The sequence below is a fragment of the Heteronotia binoei genome, chromosome 11 (genome assembly GCF_032191835.1).
Source record: "Heteronotia binoei isolate CCM8104 ecotype False Entrance Well chromosome 11, APGP_CSIRO_Hbin_v1, whole genome shotgun sequence".
Classification (NCBI taxonomy): domain Eukaryota; kingdom Metazoa; phylum Chordata; class Lepidosauria; order Squamata; family Gekkonidae; genus Heteronotia; species Heteronotia binoei.
In genome coordinates this window covers 70,970,099-70,984,514 of record NC_083233.1, presented here as the reverse complement: position 1 = coordinate 70,984,514, position 14,416 = coordinate 70,970,099, and the positions used below count along the sequence as shown (strand labels likewise).

The 14,416-nt window shown below is 46.1% G+C and overlaps 1 protein-coding gene and 1 non-coding gene across 14 annotated transcripts in view; both read right to left on the bottom strand.

Moving 5' to 3' along the window:
• RIMBP2 (RIMS binding protein 2) overlaps positions 1 to 14,069 on the bottom strand; it is a 247,362-nt gene extending 233,293 nt beyond the window's left edge. For all 13 annotated transcript variants that reach the window (XM_060249244.1, XM_060249246.1, XM_060249247.1 and 10 more), the window contains exon 1: positions 13,930 to 14,069. The gene's annotated coding sequence lies outside the window, so the exon portion shown is untranslated. The remainder of the gene's footprint in view (positions 1 to 13,929) is intronic.
• TRNAT-AGU (transfer RNA threonine (anticodon AGU)) lies at positions 3,927 to 4,001 on the bottom strand. The gene has a single exon. It is a non-coding gene; the product is annotated as a tRNA-Thr (tRNA).
• Positions 14,070 to 14,416: the final 347 nt, after the last annotated feature.

Sequence of the window (14,416 nt, the reverse complement as noted above, 5' to 3'; positions counted from 1 at the left end):
CTCCAAGAGTTTACAGGGCCTACTGTAAGCTGCAGGAGGATTGGCTACATCAGAGGGGTGTGGCCTAATATGCAAAGGAGTTCCTGCTACGAAACAAAGCCCTGTTTGAAACTATCTGCATAAGACTAAGCATCACAGGGACACACAGCCGCTGTGTTCCAGTTCCATGTGGAAGACAACCGTTGAGCGGTAAGGCCACAACAATGGATAGGGGAAGTGCTGTCTACTCCTACTTCTACGAAAAGGCCTTTTTGAACATCTGAAGCTCCCTTATACCAAGTCAAACCTTTAAGAACATAAGAAGAGCCCTGCTGGATCAGACCAGTGGTCCATCTAGTTCAGCATCCTGTGTCTCAGAGTGGCCAACCAATTCCTCTGGAGGGCCAACAAGAGGGCACAGAGGCTGAGGCCTTCATAAGAAGAGCCCTGCTGGATCAGACCAGTGGTCCATCTAGTTCAGCATCCTGTCTCTCAGAGTGGCCAACCAATTCCTCTAGAGGGCCAACAAGAGGGCATAGAGGCTGAGGCCTTCATAAGAACATAAGAAGAGCCCAGCTGGATCAGACCAGTGGTCCATCTAGTTCAGCATCCTGTGTCTCAGAGTGGCCAACCAATTCCTCTGGAGGGCCAACAAGAGGGCACAGAGGCTGAGGCCTTCATAAGAACATAAGAAGAGCCCTGCTGGATCAGACCAGTGGTCCATCTAGTTCAGCATCCTGTGTCTCAGAGTGGCCAACCAATTCCTCTGGAGGGCCAACAAGAGGGCACAGAGGCTGAGGCCTTCATAAGAAGAGCCCTGCTGGATCAGACCAGTGGTCCATCTAGTTCAGCATCCTGTGTCTTAGAGTGGCCAACCAATTCCTCTGGAGGGCCAACAAGAGGGCACAGAGGTTGAGGCCTTCATAAGAAGAGCCCTGCTGGATCAGACCAGTGGTCCATCTAGTTCAGCATCCTGTCTCTCAGAGTGGCCAACCAATTCCTCTAGAGGGCCAACAAGAGGGCATAGAGGCTGAGGCCTTCATAAGAACATAAGAAGAGCCCAGCTGGATCAGACCAGTGCTCCATTGAGTCCAGCATCCTGTCTCATGCAGTGCCCAACCAGTTCCTGTGGAGGGCCAACAACAGGGCACAGAGGCGGGGGCCTTTCCATGATGTTGCCTCCTGGCTCTGAGATTCCCTTCAGTCAATGTGGAGGTTCCCCTCAGTCACTATGGCTAGTAGTCATTGATAGACTTATCCTCCATGAATCTGTCTAATCTCCTTTTAATCTCACACCTATGTCTGTTGCCATCACTATGTCCTCTTGAAGAAACAGAACAGAAGAAAAAACCAAACAACTGTGTATGCAGAAAAATAAACCAAACAGGAAATCTTTAGTCCGTGTCTCAGTTTCTCTATTGTATATACAAATACCACATCACACAGTAGGAAATAATTTCATTCACAAGGGAAGGTTCCACGGCAAGACTAAGACAAGAAACTCTTATTATTCTTGCAGTGGAACCTTCCCTTACAAATGAAATTATTTCGTGCTGTGTGATGTGGTATTTGTATGTAAAATAGAGAAATTGACACATAGACTAAAGGTTTTGTATTTGGTTTATTTTTCTGCATACACAGTTCTTTGCTCTTTTCTTCTGTCACTACATCCTCTGACAGTGAATTCCACATTTTAATCACTCTCTGTGTCAAGTAGTTTTTCCTTTTGTCCGTCCTGATCCTACTGCCTATCAGCTTCACCGGACGCCCTCAAGTTCTAATATTTTGGGAGAAGGAGAAAAAATTATTTGTCAGCTCTCTCTACCCCATGCATAATTGTGTAAACCTCTGGCACGTCCCCCCCCCCTTAGTCGACTCTTTTCTAAACTGAAAAGTCCCAGATGCTTCAGCCTTTCTCCACAGGAGCTCTAGCCCTCTGATCATCTTGGCTGCCCTCCTCTGTACTTTTTCCAGCTCTGCAATGTCCTTTTTGAGATACGGGGACTAGAGATCAGCTCAGGCAGAGAGAGATCTTTCCACAAAACCTGCTACCCGTGCTCTTTGGCTGGAGACATCAGGGAAAGCCGAAAGCAGAAGAATAAATGCTTTCAAACTGTGGTGCTGGAGAAGACTCTTGAGAGTCCCTTGGACTGCAAAAAGATCAAATCAGTCAGTCCTAAAGGAAATCAACCCTGATTGTTCCCTGGAAGGTCAGATGCTGAAGCCGAAGCTCAAATACTTTGGCCACCAAATGAGAAGGGAGCACTCCCTGGAGAAGACCCTGATGCTGGGAAAGACAGAAGGCAAAAGAAGAAGGGGACGGCAAAAGATGAGATGGCTGGACAGTGTTACTGATGCAACAAACATGAATTTGGGCAGACTTCGGAGGATGGTGGAAGACAGGAGGGCCTGGTATGACTTTGTCCATGGAGTCGCAAAGAGTCGGACTCGACTGCGACTGAACAACAACGACGACGACATCAGGGATCAAACCTAGGACCTTCTCTGTGCAAAGCAGCATGTGCTCTACCACTGAGCTGCAATCCCAATCGATTACTGACCCTCCCCTCCAAACATTCTTCCAGTTGAAGCAGGATCTCTGTATAGATGGAGGAGTGAGCTGTGACTCAGAAAAGCACATATGTTAATAAACATTGTCCATTTTGTTTTATTTTGATACAATAGGCTACCCCTCTGCAATCCTTACCCGTAGGACTATGTTAAATTGTCAGTCCAGCTATACCCAGGCTCCTTGGAAGTGCATCTTGCAGCTGCTTGGTAGCTGCTAGGCGTTGGGTTTCTCTTCTTAGGGCTTTTGGACAGCACAGAGGTGTGAACACTGAGGGGCAAGAACAGAGGAAGAACGCCCTCTTGACTGTGCCATCTGGCTCTGGAGGGAAATGTGTGAAGACTTCGTGTCCCTGGCTGGACTACCCCAGGACATCAAGGCAGCTGCTGGTTGCCGTTGGTGAGGAAAGCATCGCTTACACGCGCACTCACCTCTTTTTATCAGCATCTGTTGCAAACTGAGGGCAACTGAAGTTTACATTGAGCCTTACAAGTCATTTCGCCAACAGCTGCAGCCAGTGGTAAATGGGCACGGTTGCTTAGTAACCAACAGGTAAGTGCTGGCAGCCAGGGATAGATCTGTGTGTATAGCATGCTTAATGGTCAAAGACAAAGAGAATGTTTGCCTGCACAGATTGTTGGTCCGTCTTCCTTATCGCGATACCGTGCTACTGTTTTCCTTTGGAACAGGTGCCTAAATAAAAAGCACAAAGAAAGGGAGGGCTTGTCACGCTCAGTCCTGCTGACCTACCCAGCCTTGGAAAATCCATTGGCGCAGGTTGTCTTGACGGCCACTAGCTATGAATCCAGCAGAGATTTTTTTTTTTTTTTTTGCTGTTCGCTGGCCACGATAGCCATAGCTTTCTGCAGCTCACTCAAACCAGATGTTAAATAACAGATATGAGAATGCAGAAGCGTGCTCTGCTACAGGCCCCACTGACCAGGACTCCATTAGGTTGGGTGACATTTCCACTTTGGGAGGGAAGGGGTTTTAATGGTGGGGGACAGAATTTTATAGCAAAGGCCAGATGCAAAACAGCAATGAATGTAAAGAGCATGCCTCTCTGAGCCTGCTGTGCAGGGAGACAGGGCTAGAAATTGGAAGGAAGGAAGGAAGGAAGGAAGGAAGGAAGGAAGGAAGGAAGGAAGGAAGGAAGGAAGGAAGGAAGGGAGGGAGGGGGAGGGAAGGAAGGAAGGAAGGAAGGAAGGAAGGAAGGAAGGAGGGAGGGAGGGAGGGAGGGGGGAAGGAGGGAGGGAGGGAAGGAGGGAGGGAGGGAGGGAAGGAGGGAGGAAGGATCTGTGAAATCTGGGTTTGAATCCTCAAACTAAAGGGTCTCAAGCTAAGGTTTTTCATACCTATTTGCCTGAACCCTTTTAGTTGGAGATGCCGGGGATTGAACCTGGGACCTTCTGCTTACTAAGCAGATGCTCTACCACTGAGCCACCATCCCTCCGAAGGAAGGAAGGAAGGAAGGAAGGAAGGAAGGAAGGAAGGAAGGAAGGAAGGAAGGAAGGAAGGAAGGAAGGAAGGAAGGGAGGGAGGGAGGGAGGGAGGGAGGATCTGTGAAATCTGGGTTTGAATCCTCACTTGATCACACTCACTGGGTAACTTTGTGTCAATCACTGTCTTTTGGTCAACCCAAACTTGCTTAATGTAAGAGACACAAGACATGAACATCACATGTTTGAGAGCTGCAAGACAAGGAAGGGGGGTGGGAGGGAGGGACTGGCCATTTCATTTTACCATTAGGAATCTGGGAGGGCCACTGACTGGTCTGCCCCAAAGAGGTCCCCTTCAGTGGGTCAGTGAAAAGGAGCACCATGGCATCCAAATTTGCTCTCCCAGGGCAGGTGCAGTGAGTCAGCAAGGAGGGCCATGGTGGTGCTGTCTTAACTCTCTTGGACCTTTAGCTCTCTGTCTCCATAAAGGCTGTTTTAGTATCTCAATCCACCCCTGCCCAAGAACCACAGAGTGATAAGAGAGATTTCCAGTCTGAAATGAAGATAGGGGAATAATTGCACCCACCTTCTTTTAGTGGCACTCCTATTGAGAGCATGAGAGCTCTTGCCCAGCAAGATGGAAGCTGGAATGAGTGAGGAATACCAGCTGGAGCAAGTGAAGGAGAATTCACCTAAAACCTGCCCATTTCAATTTTGCTTCTTCCCAGGGGTCGTTTTGTAGAAAAATAGGTGGTTGAGCTCATTAGCATATGCCACCCCCTCACAAGCCAAAAGCAACCCAATGCAGGAAAGGAGAGCCCCGGACGAGCGAGGCCTGCTTGGGCTGGCTAAATATCCAGTCAGCTCAAGCAGGTCTCGCTCTCCTGGGGCTCTCCTTGGCCCCACAGTCAAAAGGCCAGAAAGCTACCTGCCACCCAAAATCACATAAGAAGTAGAGGAAGGGTGGCGTGGGCTTCTCCAGGGGTTAATGAGGGCTGCTGGGGGCATGGTAAAGCCTCTGGTGGCTGGCTGGCTGGCTGCCCGCTCTCCTAATCCAGGGATTATTATGCAGCTGCACCTACTATTCAATGGACAAGGTAGGTGGGGTGGAAGAGGGGGAACCCTCAGAAAGGTTCAGGAGCTGTGCTCCTGTGAGCTCCTGCTGAATCTGAGGCCTGCATACACGTGACGCTTGATTATCTGGCATTTGTTAGTCTTAAAGGTGCTTTCTTTGTATCTCTCCAGTGCGATCCAGGGAACTGGCAAAAGAAGCTCTGGCTTTTTCCTTTCTTCGCCATGGGACCAGGAGGGGGAGGAGCCTCAGGCAATAGAAGGAAGCGAGGCTTGACTCAGTAGCTCTGCTATGTGATTGAGAGAGAGATGGACCAATTTCACACTGGAGCTTTAATCCTGGTTTAACTCTGTCCCCAAACTCACATTCTACACTAGAATCAGAGAATCAGAGAAACCAACTTTATGACCATGATTCTGTGATTTCAGTGTAGAATGTCAGTTTGGGGACAAAGTTAAATGAAGATTAAAACTCTAGTGCAAAACTGGTCATGGATAAACCAAGAATACCACAGTAAGAAACAAATCTAACACTCCCCAAAAACTGTGGAATGATAACAAAACAATATTCCAATAACAGTGATACTATATTAATTACACCATTTAAAAATAGAAATACTTGTAGTCAATTTGTAATAACAGGAAATCATAGTAAAGAATACTAAAAAGTTCAAAGTTTCAAATAAGCATGTCAGTTTCCGACTTTAGATACTTCAAAGAGGCAGGCGAATCATCTTTGAAGTATCTAAAGTCAGAAAGAAAGTGCACAGAAAATTCCTGTATGGGTACTTCTTTCTCAGTGTAACAGCCTCTGCATTCACAGAGGCAATGAATGCAAAATGAGAAATATTTGCCATGTGGATGTACTCTAAACCTCTCTGAAGATCATTTTATCCAAAGGCAGAGTATAAAACTTTCAAAATAAATAATGAATCAAATACATGTTCCCTGCAGGAAAGTTCAGTTTTACATACACAGAAGCCTTCCGGGGATTTGGCAATGAGGTCAGAATTGGCATCCGGTAAGATGTTGATGTGTATAAATACCAACCTCCTTCATGAGCCAGACACCACTGAAACAGAATCCTCTCTAAGGGCTATGCAAATGTTCCGTAACAATCTATACTGAACTCCAGTGTTAGAAAATATACTGACCATATATGATATAAGAGAACCCTCCATATCAAAACAGAGGAAGGTCATTTCTCACACACAGACAAATGAGAGACACTTCTATGCAGGCCTTGAATTCCGTAGGAGCTCACAAGAGTGCAGATCCTGAACCTTTCTAAGGGTTCCCCCTCCTCTTCCCCACCAACTTGTCCACTGAATAGGAAGTGCAGCTGCATAACAATCCCTGGATTAGGAGAGTGGGCAGCCGGGCAGCCACCAGGAGCTTTGCCACACCCCCAGTAGCCCTCATTAACCCCCAGAGAAGCCCACGCCACCCTTTCTCCACTTCTTATGTGATTTTGGGCAGCGGGTAGCTTGCTGGCCTTTTGATTGTGGAGGGGGTGGCCCAGGAGAGCCCCAGGTGTGCGAGGCCTGCTTGGGCTGTCTGGATCTCTAGCCAGCCCAAGCAGGCCTCACTTGCCTGGGGCTCTCCTTTCTTGCATCGGGTTGCTTTTGGCTGGTGATGTTGCTGATGAGTTATGCTAATGAGCTCCACCACCTATGTTTCTACAAAATGACCCCTGCTTCTACGCAACTTGGTTTTACAACAGAAAGCAGCATTTTTTTTCCAGTCCATATGAAGTTGCATCAGATATCATATGCTCGTAAGGAAAAAGAGAGTAAAGATGCAATCCTTTCTTTGTATCTCTCCTGTCTGTATTGTATTGAACTAAAATCAATAGGTCATGCAGGCAAATACGTCTGTTTGAAACAGAACCTTACGATGACAACCACCATAATTACAACGTTGAGTATAAGCCTAAGCTTCCCTTGGTCCCATTCCACCATTACTAAAAGATTTCCAAAGATTTCAGGTTTTCACGGCTGGTAACATCATTAGGGTTTTGTAGAATCTTTCGGGCTCAAGTGCCGTGTTCTACTGGAGAAAGTTTTCCTTCCAGACGTTTCGTTCTCAGCTGCGGAGAACATCCTCGGTGGCATTGTAGCCGGAGCAGGCGCTCTGACCTTCTTGGCTGCTGTGCATTGAGTGGGGCCAGGGCTGCTGGAGAGCTGTTATTTCTAGGCTGGAGGGGGTGTGATGAAAGGGCAAATTCATCACACCCCCTCCAGCCTAGAAATAGCAGCTCTCCAGCAGCCCTGGCCCCACTCAATGCACAGCAGCCAAGAAGGTCTGAGCGCCTGCTCCGGCTGCAACGCCACTGAGGATGTTCTCCGCAGCTGAGAATGAAACGTCTGGAAGGAAAACTTTCTCCAGTAGAACACAGCACTTGAGCCCGAAAGATTCTACAAACCCTAATAAAAGGTTCCCGTTTGCGTCAGTAACAATGCTCAGCTCTGTAGAAGTGGGGGCAACAGGTGGGGCTTTGTGCCTTCCAGAACAACCTTCAATTCTCTTAACCACTACACCATGCAAGTTAGTCCCACCGTGTGTAGCTCCCGATCTATATTATCCCTCTCCGTCCTCCCCAGCTAGCTTTTCAAGGGCCAAATTACTTTGTCTGGAGCTCCAGGGATGACATCGCGGCACCCTTGACATTCAGCTCTCAACACATTCGAGCTGCAATTGAGCTGAAGTGCGCAGAGCACACCGGCAGTTCCAATGCGAGATTAAACATCACTTTAAAAATGTTTTGCTGGGTTTACCGTTTACCATCACAGCCTGCTTCAGAAGAGAGAACAAGACAGGCTCCTGCAAAGTTAATGAATGCCGCACGGAGCAGGCAAAGAATTGTGTGTGTGTGTGTGTGTGTGCGTGTGCGTGCGTGACAACTATTCAGGAGCATCTCTATTTGTGGAATGTCAAAGGACTGTGATGTATGAAGTGGCCCTATGCTTTGGCAAAGAAATGCATGCTATCAGCAGTTACTGTAGGCATGTAATGATATTTATTAACAACAAATAAGGCCTTCAGCTTCAAAGCCTTTCAGACGGATCCAGCGTTAATCCACAATTTTCAGACTGGCTTTTCACTTCCCTCTGCATGCCTGTCAAAGAGTCGAGTCGCCCAGCCACCTATTCAAGCAAGGTTCCAGGACGGCGCATAGTTATTTGGACTCCTCTAACCTGCAATCAGATGATCCTGTAGCACAACAGCCTCCTCGAGGCAGCTCAAACAGCAAAATCACCGGCCTCTTTTATCTCTGGCAAGTGGCAAGTTTTAGGGTTGATTATCGAGTGGGCCGTGCCTCATTCCCCAAGCACTAGATAGTATTCATTTGCCGGAAAACTGACCAAGCAAAAATTTCAGCAAAGTCAACTTGCTCTATTTGGACTGGAGCTGCGAGACAATTTCCTGAAACTTAATCGTATTTCTCTTCTCAAACCTCAAGCCGAGAGCGTCATTCAGCTGGGCTTCTCCGCCTCCCATCCTTCATAGCTTTAGTAGAAACATACCTTGTGCAGGGCAGGGGGGCGGGGGCTCAAAAGTTGATAGAAAGGATTCATATTCATATCAAGCTATTCATATCAAGCAAATCGCATCTGGAACTTGGAAAACACTCTTCTTGATTTTTCTATGACTATTTATTTATTTTGCCATCAAGTTGCTCGCAGCCAACATATGTGTTTTCAAGGCAAGAGGTGTTCAGAGATGGTTCAAAGGAAGTACTTCTTCACCCAAAGGGTGATTCAAAGGAAGTAGTTTTTCACCCAAAGGGTGATTAACACATGGAATTCACTGCCATAGGAGGTGGTGGCAGCTATAAGCATAGACAACCTCAAGAGGGGACTATGGAGCAGAGGTCCATCAGTGGCTATTAGCCGCAGCGTATTGTTGGAACTCTCTGTCTGGGGCAGGGATGCTCTGTATTCTTGGTGCTTGGGGGGGCACAGAGGGCTTCTAATGTCCTGGCCTCACTGATGGACCTCCTGATGGCACCTGGGTTTTTTTGGCCACTGTGTGACACAGAGTGTTGGGCTGGATGGGCCATTGGCCTGATCCAACCTGGCTTCTTTTAGGTTCTTATGTGACACAGAATGTTGGACTGGATGGATCATTGGCCTGATCCAACATGGTTTCTCTTATGTGATACAGAGTGTTGAACTGGATGGGCCATTGGCCTGATCCAACATGGCTTCTCTTATGTTCTTACGTGACACAGAGTGTTGAACTGGATGGGCCATTGGCCTGATCCAACATGGCTTCTCTTATGTTCTTACGTGACACAGAGTGTTGAACTGGATGGGCCATTGGCCTGATCCAACATGGCTTCTCTTATGTTCTATGTGACACAGAGTGTTGGACTGTATGGGCCATTGGCCTGATCCAAAATGGCTTCTCTCATGTTCTTATATTCTCTTATGTTTGCCATTGCCTGCCTTTGCACAGAAACCATGGACTTTCTTGATGTTCGTCCACGGAAATACCAAATGTGGTGGACCCTGCTTAGCTTCCAAGATCTGATGATCACTGCTTAGGTTCTCATGGCCCTTTCTTACATCCCTAGGGAAATGCTGTTCACCATTTTGGGGTCAGGCAGCAATTTTTCTCCAGCCCAGCTTAGCCAAGTTTCCTGGAAGCTCCCCCCTCCCATCTTCTGGGTGTGGAGCAGGTATCACTGGGTACGTTGTGAATTCCCTGCATTGTGCAGGGGGTTAGCCCAGATGACCCTGGAGATCCCTTCCAGCTCTATGATTCTGTGATGAACATGGGCTATCCAGATGAGGGTAACCAGCTTGTTAGCTTATTTAATCTGCATTCATTCAGCTTTCCTGTTGATTCAAAATACAGGAAAGGCCTTTCACATCATCTGCTACCTGATTCTTTCGCATTACCTGCTATATTTTGCTATGCAACTTGCTATGCAATTTTGGGCTGTATCAACAGTAGTATAGTGTCCAAAACACCTGATGTGATGGTCGCTTTACTCTGCTCTGGTAAGACCTCACCTGGAGTATTGTGTTCAGGTTTGGGCACCACATTTTAAGAAGGATATAGACAAGCCGGAATGGATCCAGAGGAGGGCGACGAAGATGGTGAGGGGTCTGGAGACCAAGTCCTATGAAGAAAGGTTGAAGGAGCTGGGCATCTTTAGCCTGGAGAGGAGGCGGCTGAGAGGTGATAGGATCACCATCTTCAAGTACTTGAAGGGCTGACATAGAGAGGATGGGGTGAAATTGTTTTCTGCTGCCCCGGAAGGTAGGACCAGAACCAGTGGGTTGAAATTAAATCAGAAGTGTTTCCGGCTTAACATTAGGAAGAACTTCCTGACAGAGTGGTTCCTCAGTGGAACAGGCTTCCTCAGGAGGTGATGGGCTCTCCTTCCTTGGAGGTTTTTAAACAGAGGCTAGATGGCCATCTGACAGCAATGAGGATCCTGTGAATTTAGGGGGAGGTATTTGTGAGTTTCCTGCATTGTGCAGGGAGTTGGACTAGATGACCCTGGAGGTCCCTTCCAACCCTATGATTCTATGATTCTGCCTGATTCTTCAAGTGAGGTGCTGAGGAATGAACTTAGGACTTTCTGTATTCAAAGAAGGGACTCTACCCATACGGCCTCTCTGCTCTGGACCTCCTTAATGAGCTGTTATTATTGAGACAGGAGGTGACTCGATAAGAAGAGGCCCTATTGAAGACAGCAAGACAGACTTCCCAATGAGCATGAAAGGGAAGCTCTTTTAACATCATCCTGCAAGCTTCATGGGTGGAAGCTCTTCCAACGCTCGAAATGATCTATTTAAATTGCATTACCATCATCATTGCGATGTGGGGTACCACATGTCTTGATGAAAGGAGCCATTATTCAGAGCATCTGGTCCCAACACATAACACATGGAGATGGGACTTTGTATACAGAGCTCCTGTATACAAAATAAGGCTGTTAACCATCTCATCCACAGCAACTGACTAGCAGCAACTCTCAGGCAAAGGTTTTTCCCCAAAATCCTATCAACTAAAGTTCTTTTGTGAATTTCCTGCATTGTGCAGGAATCCTGACAAGGATTTGTTTCAAACTTGTGGTCCAGAAATAGTGTATTGATTTTCCTACTAGTATTGTCATTACTGATGAGAGCTCAGTTATCCAAAGCATATTCATGTATCCACAACTATATTGCTTTATGTATTCATATATGTATATATATATGACTGCACTAACCCATGTATTCCATTATCAATATTTACTAACTTTTATATGCATTTGTTATATTCTTTTATGGGTTTACGTAGAATAGTATTGGTAATAAAGGCGCCCACAGTAGAAGGTAGATCATTGTGGGAAGCAAGGGCCTACGAACATAAGAACATAAGAACATAAGAGAAGCCATGTTGGATCAGGCCAACGGCCCATCCAGTCCAACACTCTGTGTCACACAGTGGCAAAAAATTTTATATATACACACACACTGTGGCTAATAGCCACTGATGGACCTGTGCTCCATATTTTTATCTAAACTCCTCTTGAAGGTGGCTATACTTGTGGCCGCCACCACCTCCTGTGGCAGTGAATTCCACATGTTAATCACCCTTTGGGTGAAGAAGTGCTTCCTTTTATCCGTTTTAACCTGTCTGCTCAGCAATTTCATCAAATGCCCACAAGTTCTTGTATTGTGAGAAAGGGAGAAAAGTACTTTTTTCTCTACTTTCTCCATCCCATGCATTATCTTGTAAACCTCTATCATGTCACCCCGCAGTCGACGTTTCTCCAAGCTAAAGAGTCCCAAGCGTTTCAACCTTTCTTCATAGGGAAAGTGCTCCAGCCCTTTAATCATTCTAGTTAAGAGAACATAAGAACATAAGAGAAGCCATGTTGGATCAGGCCAACGGCCCATCCAGTCCAACACTCTGTGTCACACAGTGGCAAAAAGTTTATATATATACACACACACTATGGCTAATAGCCACTGATGGACCTGTGCTCCATATTTTTATCTAAACCCCTCTTGAAGGTGGCTATTCTTGTGGCCATAAGAACATAAGAGAAGCCATGTTGCCCTTTTCTGGACTTTCTCCAATGCTATAATATTCTTTTTGAGGTGCGGCGACCAGAACTGCACACAGCACTCCAAATGAGACCGCACCATCGATTTATACAAGGGCATTATGATACTGGCTGGTTTGTTTTCACTCTTGTCTCCCAGGTATAGGAAGATAGGTACCAACGGAAGAAGCTGGAATGCAATCTTGGAGAAAAGCAACACGGGGGTCTGGGAACTAATTCCAAGACTTTTGGGTGGGAGACGTTTAGGCAGGAGAAATGAAGGGCCATTAACTTGCAACCTATATTTGGACTGTAACTTTCACTTATTGTCAGTCTGGCAAGACATGTAGTCTTGAGTGCACATGCTACAAGTGTTTGCTACCTGATTCTTCATTAAAAGAAGGGGCGGAATTCTAGCAGGAGCTCCTTTGCATATTAGGCCACACCTCCCTGATGTAGCCAATCCTCCAAAAGCTTACAAAAAAAGAGCCTTGTAAGCTCTTGGAGGATTGGCTACATCAGGAGCGTGTGGCCTAATATGCAAAGGAGCTCCTGCTAGAATTCCTCCCCTGATTAAAAGCTTCTTTTGCATTGACTCAAGAAGTCTTGTGATAGATTCTGGGCAAAACCTTACATTAACTATAGATGCCGAATTTAGAACCTTATTTCTGCAGAATAAAGAGGCGCTCCTTCTCCCTAAGACATGCCTTGTGCTATTTCCACCAATGTAAAGATGACATTGGTCCTTTCTGACATCATAAGAATTACCAATCCAGACCCTCATCTCAGACCTATTTGCATGACTAACAACCTGAACAGCCCCGACTAGCCTGCACTTGTCAGAGTTCAGCAGGGTTAGCCATGCTTAGTACTTGGATGGAAGACCATCGTCAAATCTAAGGCAGCTATGCAAAGGAAAGGCAATGGGAAACCACTTCTGCTCACCTCTTGCCTTGGAAACCCCACGAGGGGTTTCCATAAGGTCAGTTGCAACCTGACGGCACTTAGTTATTATTTAATAACCAACGTATCTCACAATAAAAGGCACAGTCATCATTAACAGGCCTGGAAGCTAAAGATCAAGATTGAACATGGAGAGAGATGAAGAACTGACAGTGGAGGTACAAATCCATGCACATGCACATTAAAAAGGTAAAAGTAGTCCCCTGTGTAAGCATCAAGTCATCATCAACCCATCGGATGATGTCACATCACGATGTTTCCTTTTTGTTACAGGGTGGTTTGCCACTGCCTTCACCAGTCATCTACACTTTACTCCCAAGCAAGCTGGGTACTCATTTTACCAACCTCGGAAGGACGGAAGGCTGAGTCAACCTTGAGCCGGCTACCTGAACCCAACTTCCACCGGGATTGAACTCAGGACAAGAGCAGAGCTTGAACTGCAGTACTACAGCTTACCACTCTGTGCCACATGCACATTATTTGCTGGTTATTCAATTAGTCACGTAATGCAAGAACTGGTAGGGACTTCTGTCCAAAGCAGATACTTCACTCGTAAATTCACCTCTACCGTTTGCTCATCCAAATCACAGCATGCTGTAAAAGGAAAGCTTATGTGACTAAGAAGTGACACCTCAAGACCTCTGCAGAACTTCAAGCAACTTCAAGCGATGACCAAAGTCATTTTTCATTTGATAACCCCCTGCTGTAGAAAGACAAAGCATCAAAATATTCTAAAGAGATGCAAATGCCCAAGTTGACAATATGTATGCGTGAAGACTTCGGGGTTAATTACCCTGAACTTCAAAAACAAGCAAGTCAAAGAAACCCAAAGAGAAGATTTAAAACTGATGACTTACTAAAAATCTTCACTGACGATTCTCTTGGCTTAGTACCGTGACATTAGACTGAAAGGCCTAGTTTTGCTCCTCTAAAAACTGGATTCAATCGGGTGTTTTCTGTGGCACTGCAGGTTGTAAGTATGGTAGTACATTTCCAAACTGGGGGAGACAAAAAAGAAGAGAAAAAAGTTTAGAGAAGAATGCATTTGGAGTTCAGATCTCCAGTTTAATAAACATTTGTGACAATTTACTATTTGACTAGTCTGACCCTCAATGAGATTTGAGATTCATGTTACATTTCCATTTTTTAACAGCAAAAGTTATGCCTTTAGACACCCCTTCTCTTAGCTAGTCATTTATGAACAGTAGCAAAAAAATATATACAAAGAAAGGTTAGGCTGATTTCGCGCTAACTTCTCTCTGGAGCAAGCTAGTGATTTCGCACCAGCTGCTCCGCGCTGCCATTTTGTGCGGGGAAAACTTTGCCGCGCTGCAGTGTAAATCT